The sequence below is a fragment of the Schistocerca serialis genome, chromosome 6, assembly GCF_023864345.2.
Source record: "Schistocerca serialis cubense isolate TAMUIC-IGC-003099 chromosome 6, iqSchSeri2.2, whole genome shotgun sequence".
NCBI classification, from domain to species: Eukaryota; Metazoa; Arthropoda; class Insecta; order Orthoptera; family Acrididae; genus Schistocerca; species Schistocerca serialis.
Window position 1 is genome coordinate 716,733,335 of NC_064643.1, and position 10,824 is coordinate 716,744,158.

The window sequence follows — 10,824 nt, forward strand, 5'->3', positions numbered from 1 at the left end:
AGAACTCAAAGATATTCCCTATTTGGTCACTGCAGCATGGGCTTACTGTGATTTTAACCATGTAGTGCATAACAGCAATTATTGGTTAGTGGTGTGCATGATGGATTTTGGTCAAGTATTATAGGAACAATTGTTGGTAGCCAGTGAATAAGAGGTCAATATTTAACCAATCTGGTCAGGTCTGTTTTGTGGACAGGGGCGACCACTGTGACGAAAATCTAACTGCCAGTGAAAAGACTAGTAAAGGTACCTTGATAGTAAGAATGCATGGATGTTAGGACAGCGCACACAGAATGGAAGAAACATGGAATAGAGAACAGTAAACTATATTACTCAACTTTGGTAATGCTAGGGTAGATTGCAGGTTTAGCCTATCTGTCATGTATTGACTACAGTTTCATGAACACAAAATAAATAATGTTCTTGGAACTATAGTTGGGAGAAAACTCATTTTCTGTCTTGATGTATTATTCAAAGAACAGTTCCAAACTAACATTAGTCAGCTACACCTCTATAGACACTCAAGTCTCTGTCCATACCCAATAATTCTATTCACGGTCCTGTTTTTACTAAGTACCATCCATGGTGTGCCACTGTTTCTATCTCACTCAACAACTTAAAGACATGACAAATGTAAAGCAGGAACTCCCTAGCAAGACTCGATCTGACTTACAACTTGCAACTGACAACTTCTTTTAGGCATTGTGATTAGTTTGCTCGCAGTGATCATCCTGCTATGGACGGACGTCCACGGTACTTCATAGAAGTACCTTAAGCTCTGGTTTGTTAGCCTGTTGTTATGCACTCTGTACAAATGTCCAGAAACTATGGATACAAAAATAATCAATCTTTGGAAATATAATGTCTACGTCTACACCTATGTGATTACTATGCTATTCACAATAAAGTGCCTGGCAGAGGGTTCAGTGAACCACCTTCAGGCTGTCTCTCCATCGTTCCACACTCAAAAATGGTGCGCGGGAAAAACAAGTACTTAAATTTTTCTGTGCGAGCTCTGATTTCTCTTATTTTATCGTGATGAGCATTTCTCGCTATGTAGGTGGGTGCTAACAGAATGTTTTTGCAGTCGAAGGAGAAAACTGGTGATTGAAATTCCATGATAAGATCTTGTTGCAATAAAAAACACCTTGCTTTTGATGATTGCCACTCCATTTCACGTATCATGTCTGTGGCACTACTTCTCCCATATCGTGATAGAACAAAACGAGTGAAATTTTTCGATGTCATCCGTCAGTCCCACCTGATGCGGATCCCACACTGCACAGCAGTAATCCAGAATAGGGCGAACAAGCGTGGTGTAAGCAGTCTCTTTAGTAGACCTGTTGCATCTTCTAAGTGTTCTGACAATGAATCACAGTCTTTGGTTTGCTTTACCCACAACTTTATCTATGTGATCATTCCAATTTAGTTGAATTTACAGCCTCAAGATTTGTGTGACTTCTCGCGCAATCAAAATTTAGCGGATTTCTTTTAGTACTCATGTGAATAACTTCACACTTTTCTTTATTCAGGGTGAAGTGCCACTTTTCGTGCCACACAGATATCTTATCTAAAGCATTTTACAATTCGTTTTGGTCATCAGATGACTTTACTATATGGTAAATGACAGCATCATCTGCAAATAATTTAAGAGGGTTACTCAGATTGTCTCCTATGTCGTTAATATAGATCAGGAACAATAGAGGGCCTATAACACTTCCTTGGGGAACGCCGGATACTACTTCTGATTTACTCGATGACTTTCCGTCTATTACTACGAACTGTGGCCTTTCTGACAGAAAATCACAAATCCAGTCGCACAACTGAGGCTATATTCCATTTGCACACAGTTTGGTTAGAAGACACTAGTGAGGAACAGCGTTGAAAGCCTTCTGGAAATCTTAAAATATGGAATCAATTTGACATCCCCTGTCAATAGCACTTATTACTTCATGAATATAAAGAGCTAGTTGTGTTTCACAAGAACACTATTTTCTGAATCCATGCTGACTATGTGTCAATACATCGTTTTCTTTGAGGTACTTCATATTGTTCGAAAACAGTATATGTTCCAAAACGCTGCTACATCTCGACGTTAGTGATATGGGCCTGTAATTCAGTGGATTACTCCTATTTCCCTTTTTGGATTTTGGTGTAACTTATGCAATTTTCCAGTCTTTATGTACGGAACTTCCTGTGAGCGAGCAGTTGTATACGGTTGCTAAACATGGAGCTGTTTTATCAGCATACTCTGAGAGGAACCTGACTGGTATACAGTCTGGACCGGAGGCTGTGCCTTTATTAAGTGATTTAAGCTACTTTGCTACACCGAGGATATCTACCTCTATGTTTGTAATCTTGGCAGTTGTTCTTGATTGGAATAGCAATATTTACTTTGTCTTCTTTGTTGAAGGAGTTTCAGATTACCATGTTTAATAACTCTGCTTTAGTGGCATTGTCTTCAGTGGCTTCACCATTGTAATCGTGCAGTGAAGGTATTGATTGCATCTTGCCACTGGTGTGCTTTATGTATGACCAGAATCTCTTTGGGTTTCCTGCCAGATTCCGAGACAGAGTTTCGTTGTGGAAATTATTAAAAGCATCTCACATTGAAGCATGCGCTATATTTTGAACTTCTGCAAAACTTTGCCAATCTTGGGGATTTTGCGTTCTTTTAAATTTGCCATGTGTTTTTCGTTGCATCTGCAACAGCGATCTGACTGGTGTTGTGTACCATGGGGGATCAGTACCATCACTTATTAATTTATGTGGTATATTGTAGTGCTTCGAGAATTTTGAATAAATTCTAGAAACACTTGGCTCTCCACCATCTCAAACACCCGATATTTTAATGATAAGGGTGAGAGAGCCGTTTTTTACTGCACCACACATTTGTGTGTGCTGGAAGGATAGCTATCACGAGGAGCTAGGAGCTGCGTCAGATGAGCGGCCCCAACAAGTGGTTACAAGCAGCGCCCTAGAAGTTATATCAAAAAGTCAAAGAGTATCTTGATAATGTTCCATGGTGTGTGGTTTAATGAGGACTGTTACAGAGACAGATGAAGCGTGTATTATAGAGATACTTTATTTCTTGACTCTGCATGAGGCAGAACGTATGAAACTGTATGAATGTATAGTAGATGCTAACATTTATCTTGGAACCAGTTGGCTTGCTGGAGTTTGTACAGAATAATTGTTAGTTTGGGAAGGGAGTCGAAAATATATGGTTGTTTAACTGACAAGAGCGAACGAGTACTTAATTTATTTCAAGAATATAGAGTTGATTAATAATATTCCCCTTAACCTGATAAAGTCTTCGGAAAAGAATTAAACGGTGAGAGCGACGTAGCTGATAACTGAAAGAAGAGGGTCAGCTGCATGCACGATGTGTAAGTCAACTGGAAGAGACGTGTGAGTCGTGCAACCCAACACTGCACTGTCTCTTGTCGTCCAAGAGTGTTAGAACTTGGCAACCTGTTAGAATGTGGCAACCGACGTGATCAGGACTCAAAAAGGAGGAATTTTACAATAGAAGTCGAAATAAGAAGATATTGAGCTGCCATAGCAACTGAGAGTAACAAGACAAAGAAACCGTTTTGCAGAATTGGATTCTGCTTAAAAAGAAAAAAAGGGGTGAAATGTTAACTAGCACCAAACAAAGGAAAATGCAGAGAATAGTTTGATTAAGAATATTTGGTGTGGGGAAGTAAGCAGTTCTCACACATACGTCGACCCAGCTGATGTCGACGCAGTAACCAGCCCCGGACGTCGACATAGTGCTGACGCGGTAATCAGCCATTGTCGCCTTCTGCAACTGCTGTTCACTGTTGCTGACTTTTGAGTCTGCTCACTGACGCTGACACCAATGCCGCAACCACCGTTCGACGCTGCCGGTGCCCGTGCTGTTCACTGGTGCTGATTATACACCTGCTCACCAACGCAGCCTAGATCTTTACGACGGCTGAGCAAAAAACAAAGTAAGTTGAAAGAGGGACTACAAACTGTGGGTGTAGTTATTGTACACAATATTGCATTTTAGGTTAGATGATTACGAGGTCAAAGAAAAGTGGAGAGATGGATAATATTCAGAAGTTGGAGAAACTTCATAACCAGCCATGGCCATGACAGTGAATGAGGAAATCCCAGACATGTCTGAAGTAATAAATTTAATCAAAGCTCAGAGTATACAATTAAATACTAAATTAGATGAACAGACAGCAGATTCAGCTTCTTTAAGACAAGAACATGCTAGATTAGATGACCAAAGTGCTAATGGGATGCTCAAAGTGAGATTTTGAAAAAAAACTAGACTTAATAAACTCAATGAATTATAAATTAAAGGCCCAAAATGAAATTTTAAATAGTCAAAAGACAAGTACAGGTTTGTTAAACATCAAAATAGATGTTCAAAGCAAAGGATCTAGTAATCTGTGCGAAGGCACTATTGCTTTGGAAACTATATTTGACACTAAATGTAATAATAAAGAACCCAATCTTAATGAAAAATTAGAATCTTGTGAAAACGTATGTAATGTTAAATGTAATTCTGTCAGACAGAAAATGAATATCTTGAAAGAGAGCACAGATCGACCTAAGGAATCAATATTGATTGTTGTTGTTGTGGTCTTCAGTCCTGAGACTGGTTTGATGCAGCTCTCCATGCTACTCTATCCTGTGCAAGCTTCTTCATCTCCCAGTACCTACTCCAGCCTACATCCTTCTGAATCTGATTAGTGTATTCATCTCTTGGTCTCCCTCTACGATTTTTACCCTCCACGCTGCCCTCCAATACTAAATTCGTGATCCCTTGATGCCTCAGAACATGTGCTACCAACCGATCCCTTCATCTAGTCAAGTTCCTCTTCTCCCCAATTCTATTCAATACCTCCTCATTAGTTATGTGATCTACCCATCTAATCTTCAGCATTCTTATGTAGCACCACATTTCGAAAGCTTCTATTTTCTTCTCGTCCAATACATGGCTACACTCCATACAAATACTTTCAGAAACGACTTCCTGACATTTATATCTATACTCGATGTTCACAAATTTCTCTTCTTCAGAAACGCTTTCCTTGCCATTGCCAGCCTACATTTTATATCCTCTCTACTTCGACCATCATCAGTTATTTTGCTCCCCAAATAGCAAAATTTGTTTACTCCTTTAAGTGTCTCATTTCCTAATCTAATTCCTTCAGCATCACCCAACATAATTCGACTACATTCCATTATCCTCGTTTTGCTTTTTTTGGTGTTCATCTTATATCCTCCTTTCAAGACGCTGTCCATTCCATTCAACTGCTCTTCCAAGTCCTTTGCTGTCTCTGACAGAATTACAATGTCGTCGGCGAACCTCAAAGTTTTTATTTCTTCTCCATGGATTTTAATACCTATTCCGAACTTTTCTTTTGTTTCCTTTATTGCTTGCTCAACATACAGATTGAATAACATTGGGGATAGGCTACAACCCTGTCTCACTCCCTTCCCAACCACTGCTTCCCTTTCATACCCCTCGACTCTTATAACTGCCATCTGCTTTCTGTACAAATTGTAAATAGCCTTTCGCTCTCTGTATTTTACCCCTGCCACCTTCAGGATTTGAAAGAGAGTATTCCAATCAATATTGTCAAAAGCTTTCTCTAAGTCTACAAATGCTAGAAACGTAGGTTTACCTTTCCTTAATCTAGCTTCTAAGATATGTCGTAGGGTCAGTATTGCCTCACATGTTCCAACATTTCTACGGAATCCATACTGATCTTCCCCGAGGTCGGCTTTTACCAGTTTTTCCATTCGTCTGTAAAGAATTCGCATTAGTATTTTGCAGCTGTGACGTATTAAACTGATAGTTTGGTAATTTTCACATCTGTCAACACCTGCTTCCTTTGGGATTGGAATTATTATATTCTTCTTGAAGTCTGAGAGTATTTCGCCTGTCTCATACATCTTGCTCACCAGTTGGTAGAGTTTTGTCAGGACTGGCTCTCCCAAGGGGGTCAGTAGTTCTAATGTAATGTTGTCTACTCCCGGGGCCTTGTTTCGACTCAGTTCTTTCAGTGCTCTCTCAAACTCTTCACGCAGTATCGTATCTCCCATTTCATCTTCATCTACATCCTCTTCCATTTCCATAATATTGTCCTCAAGTACATCGCCCTTGTACAGACCCTCTATATACTCCTTCCACCTTTCTGCTTTCCCTTCTTTGCTTAGAACCGGGTTTCCATCTGAGCTCTTGATGTTCATACAAGTGGTTCTCTCTTCTCCAAAGGTCTCTTTAATTTTCCAGTAGGCAGTATCTATCTTAACCCTAGTGAGATAAACCTCTACATCCTTACATTTGTCCTCTAGCCATCCCTGCTTAGCCATTTTGCACTTCCTGTCAATATCATTTTTGAGACGTTTGTATTCCTTTTTGCTTGCTTCATTTACTGCATTTTTATATTTTCTCCTTTCATCAATTAAATTCAATATTTCTTCTGTTACCCAAGGGTTTCTACTAGCCCTCGTCTTTTTATCTATTTGATCCTCTGCTGCCTTCACTCTTTCATCCCTCAAAGCTACCCATTCTTCTTCTACTGTATTTCTTTCTCCCATTCCTGTCAGTTGTTTCCTTATGCTCTCCCTGAAACTCTTTACAACCTCTGGTTCTTTCAGTTGATCCAGGTCGCATCTCCTTAAATTCCCACCTTTTTTGCAGTTTCTTCAGTTTTAATCTACAGTTCATAATCAATAGATTGTGGTCAGAGTCCACATCTGCCCCTGGAAATGTCTTACAATTTAAAACCTGGTTCCTAAATCTCTGTCTTATCATTATATAATCTATCTGAAACCTGTCAGTATCTCCAGGCTTCTTCCATGTATACAATCTTGATTATTCAATTGAAAATTCCAGGTGTTAGTATACGAACTGTCAGTTCGCGAGTAAATAATATAGAACAAAATTTCAAAGAAAAAATAGTCAACTTCGACATTATAAATATAAGTAGTCTGGCGGAACCTTTCGAGATAAGTATAGATTGAGGAATTACCGAGAGTATAATCTCCGGACTGTTACTTTTTCCAAACCTAATGATGCTAGCAAGGTTATGGATGAAGAATTCTAACTTGTCTATGACAAAGTAGAAAATAAAATAACTTTACATAATGTTATGTTACCTAGTAAAGTGGTGATTGTTTTGTTGTGGGGAGACTTTCACACAGAATTTATTGAGAGGTACTGGTATGCACTTGCTCAAGTGAGGTCAATATCAGATCCATGGGGTCCGGGTGGAGTCACATCTTTTCCCCAGGGACGTTAACATTCCGTGTTAACGGGTGGAGTGACAACTGTCAGTTCCTAAGTTGTTTTCGGTGTTACTTCCACATTAGTTTTCCTACACCGAATTCCCTTCAAATCTTCAACTATTCTGTAATCTACTCATAACCTCTTAAACTATCCTATCATATTAGTATTTAAGTGACCGAATATGACTATGAGATTGTGACTAATTTAAGAAATGCACGAATAGTGGTCTCTAAAACATAAAATGGAATGAACAGAATAATATTCTGGTAGAAGGTATAAAATGATGGTACTATGTAAACAGAGTGACTTTAAGACAGAATGAACAGAATAAAATATTATATTTATGAATAATATAATATGAAGTGACTGATGAATTAACTATTTGATTATAGTGTATAATTTTCTATTTTTATAGAATAATTTTATACCTTTTGTGTGATGTAGTGTAAATGGCAGGGTTTGTATCACTTTTGGAAAGGGTAGGTAGTATAGGTACAAACATAACTAACACTACACACGCACCACACCTTTCAGACAACCCTTGCAGACAAATGTAACTGATTCTTCACCATTTGCCATTCCATAGGATTTGCTAAGATCTTTCTTCGGGGACTTCAAAGGTGAAGGTGAGAATGTGCATTCTGTAGGAGACGTTTAACATTATACCTCCTCCAGCTTCTCACTCAAGTACCAGCGAAGTAGGGATCCTGGCGAAGGGGGTGTGGGAAAGGTTTCCTGTCTTTGGAGCTGTCTTCTTTCACTTCTTCGATCTTAGCAACTTTTTCTATTTTTTCCTTTCTTACTTCTCTATTGAGTACTGGTCTATCTTTCTCTCTTTCCAGATGCATACACTTCTATCACTGAAGCCCTTCTCATTCTCCGTGATTTCCTATAACCTTCAAATAATTAGGCTGAAGAATCAGGCTGCACAAACACACATCAACATATGCACAAAATTACACTTAGGCACAAACATGAAAATTACAGATTAGAAACCTTAAGCGATGCCAGAACTGCCAAGGGATGTAGGGGAATGAGGCCATATGTACATTAGGGTAGATGCACATATTGTATGGTTGATATATGACGGTTCTGCATCACCCCCTTTTGTCACTCTTTTTATATTTATATGTAGGTATAAGAACAGAGACAGTTCTATATCACACAAGGAAGTGTGAGAAATGAAGAGCTTGTGAGCATAAGCCAGGGAGGAACTAATGGTGATAGGTAGGAATATCAGTCGAATATTGGTTCTGATGATTTGTAGGATAGTGCGACAAGTCTAGAATAAGGAAAGGTATGATATAGTGAATTCTATATAAATATGACGTCTACTGAAAGCATAGAAGTTGAAAAGCAGTGGAGGACTCTAGGGTATCAAATGAGGCACGAAGAAGTAAGAGAGAAGTGTGAAGTGGAATTGACTTTTTTGCCAGGTAATATTTAGTGACAGTATACATAAAGATGTATACTGGGGCAGTGAACTATGAAGTCTATTCAGGAAGGAGAAGGAGGGCTCACCCAGCATTTATTGGATGAAAAGGACAGATAGGCTGGGCTGGAAGTTAGGGTAGGTCTTGCACCCGGGTCTTCCACAGGGGGATATGATCTCTGTGGCAAGGGGCTCAGATTGGGAGTGGCATAGGATGTTGTGGAGAATAGGTGGGCATTGGAACAACACTTTAGGGGGGCATAGTGATAGAATATCAAAGCCTCGATGAAGGATGTGGTTCATTTGTTCCAGTCTGGGGTAGTATTGGGTGACGAAGGGTGTACTCCTTTGGAGCTGGTTCTTGGGATTTGTGGGAGGATTGCAGGTATGTAGGGATATGCCATGGAAAATCTGTGGACTGGGTATGGGTTGGAGCCATTCATCAAAAAGGTTATTAGCACATGGACTGGATCTGGGGGTAGTGCCTACCTGTGAAGGCCTTTGTGAGATGTACAGATACGCACACACACTTGCTCTGCATGCTAAGCATACAGGGCAAGGAACTGCAACATGTAGTACCTATGTGGTGAGTCTGTGTGGTAAGGTTTTTCTTGATGTGGAAGGAATGGCAGCCGTCAAAATGCATGTAATGTTAGAGGGTTTAATGGGGATAGAGGTCTGCATAAAGCTATCAGAGAAGAGGTCAACTTGCAGGAAGGCAGCAGAATGGTTGATGAGTGTCAGGTGAAGCAGAAGGGACAGGTGTTGAGGTTATAAAGGAATAGGAACAGGTCATCTTGTCCCGAGTCCAGATCATAAAAATATCATCATTGAACCTGAACCAGGTTAAGGGGCTTTGGGAGGCTAGGAAGGTTCCCTCCAGATGGCACATAAACAGGTTGGAGTAGGAGGGTGCCAAGCAAGTGCCCATGACTGTGCCACAGATTCGCTTGATTACCTTCTGTTCAAAGGTGTAGTAGTGGTGTGTTATGAAAAAGTTGGTAAGGTGCATGAAGAATGAAATGGTGGGCTTGGAGTCTGGAGGACATTGTTAGAGAGAGTGTGCTATAATAGCAAGACTATGGGCACAAGGAATGTTGGTGTCAATAATGACGAGTAGGGATCCAGAAGGTAAAGTGGTGGGGATATTGAAGAGTCAGTGAAGGAAATGGTTGGTATCAATATTGTGAGAGGCTAGATTTCGGGCAATTGGTTGGATTTGTTCATCAATGAGGGCCAAAATTCTTTTTGGGGAACAGGTAGAAGGACGATGTCCAGGCTGTCATATAGGTAATGAGGTAAATGGATTCAGGGGATAGATTCTGGGAAGGACCTAATGCTTTAAGCAAGGGATATAGGTCATGTTGGACTTCTGGGATGGCATCATTCTGGCAGCGTTTATAGGTGGAGGAGTCAGACAGGTGGAAGATGCCTTGTGGCACACAATCACTGCAATTCATAAAGACAGTGGTGAAACCTTTGTCTGTTTCATAAATAAACAAAACTTATTTTTAGGAAAAGGATAGATTGCCACTCACTGCAAAGATGATATGTGGAACTGCAGACAGGCGCAACAAAAAGCCTGTTACACATTTAGCTTTCAGCCAAATCCTTGTTCAGAAAAGAAAGGAAAACACACATTCACACAAGCAGGCAAACATCAAACGCACATTACTAATGCCTTTAGCTGCTCTAGCCACACTGTACTGTTGCATTGAGGAAAAGCAGCAATTGGGAGTGAGGCATGGAAGGGGGAGGGACAATAGGGTACAGGTGGAGAGAGGGGGAAGCAGAAGAGCACTGTCTGGCTGTGCGAGCTGGAACTAGAAGGCGGCAGGACAAGGCTGCCTTTGCATCATTGGTAGGCCACGGGGATGGAGCCAGGAGGCCAGGATGATTTCGGGAGCCAAGAATGTGTTGTAAGGATAACTCCCATCTGCACAGTTTAGAAATCTGATGCTGGAAGGGAGGAGCCAGATGGCCCAGGTTGCAAAGCAACCATTGAAATCAAGCATGTTATGTTCAGCAGCTGTTGCACCACAGTGTTGTCCACATTGTTCTTGGCCATAGTTTGGTGGTGGCCATTCACCCTTGTGGACAGTATCCCTGG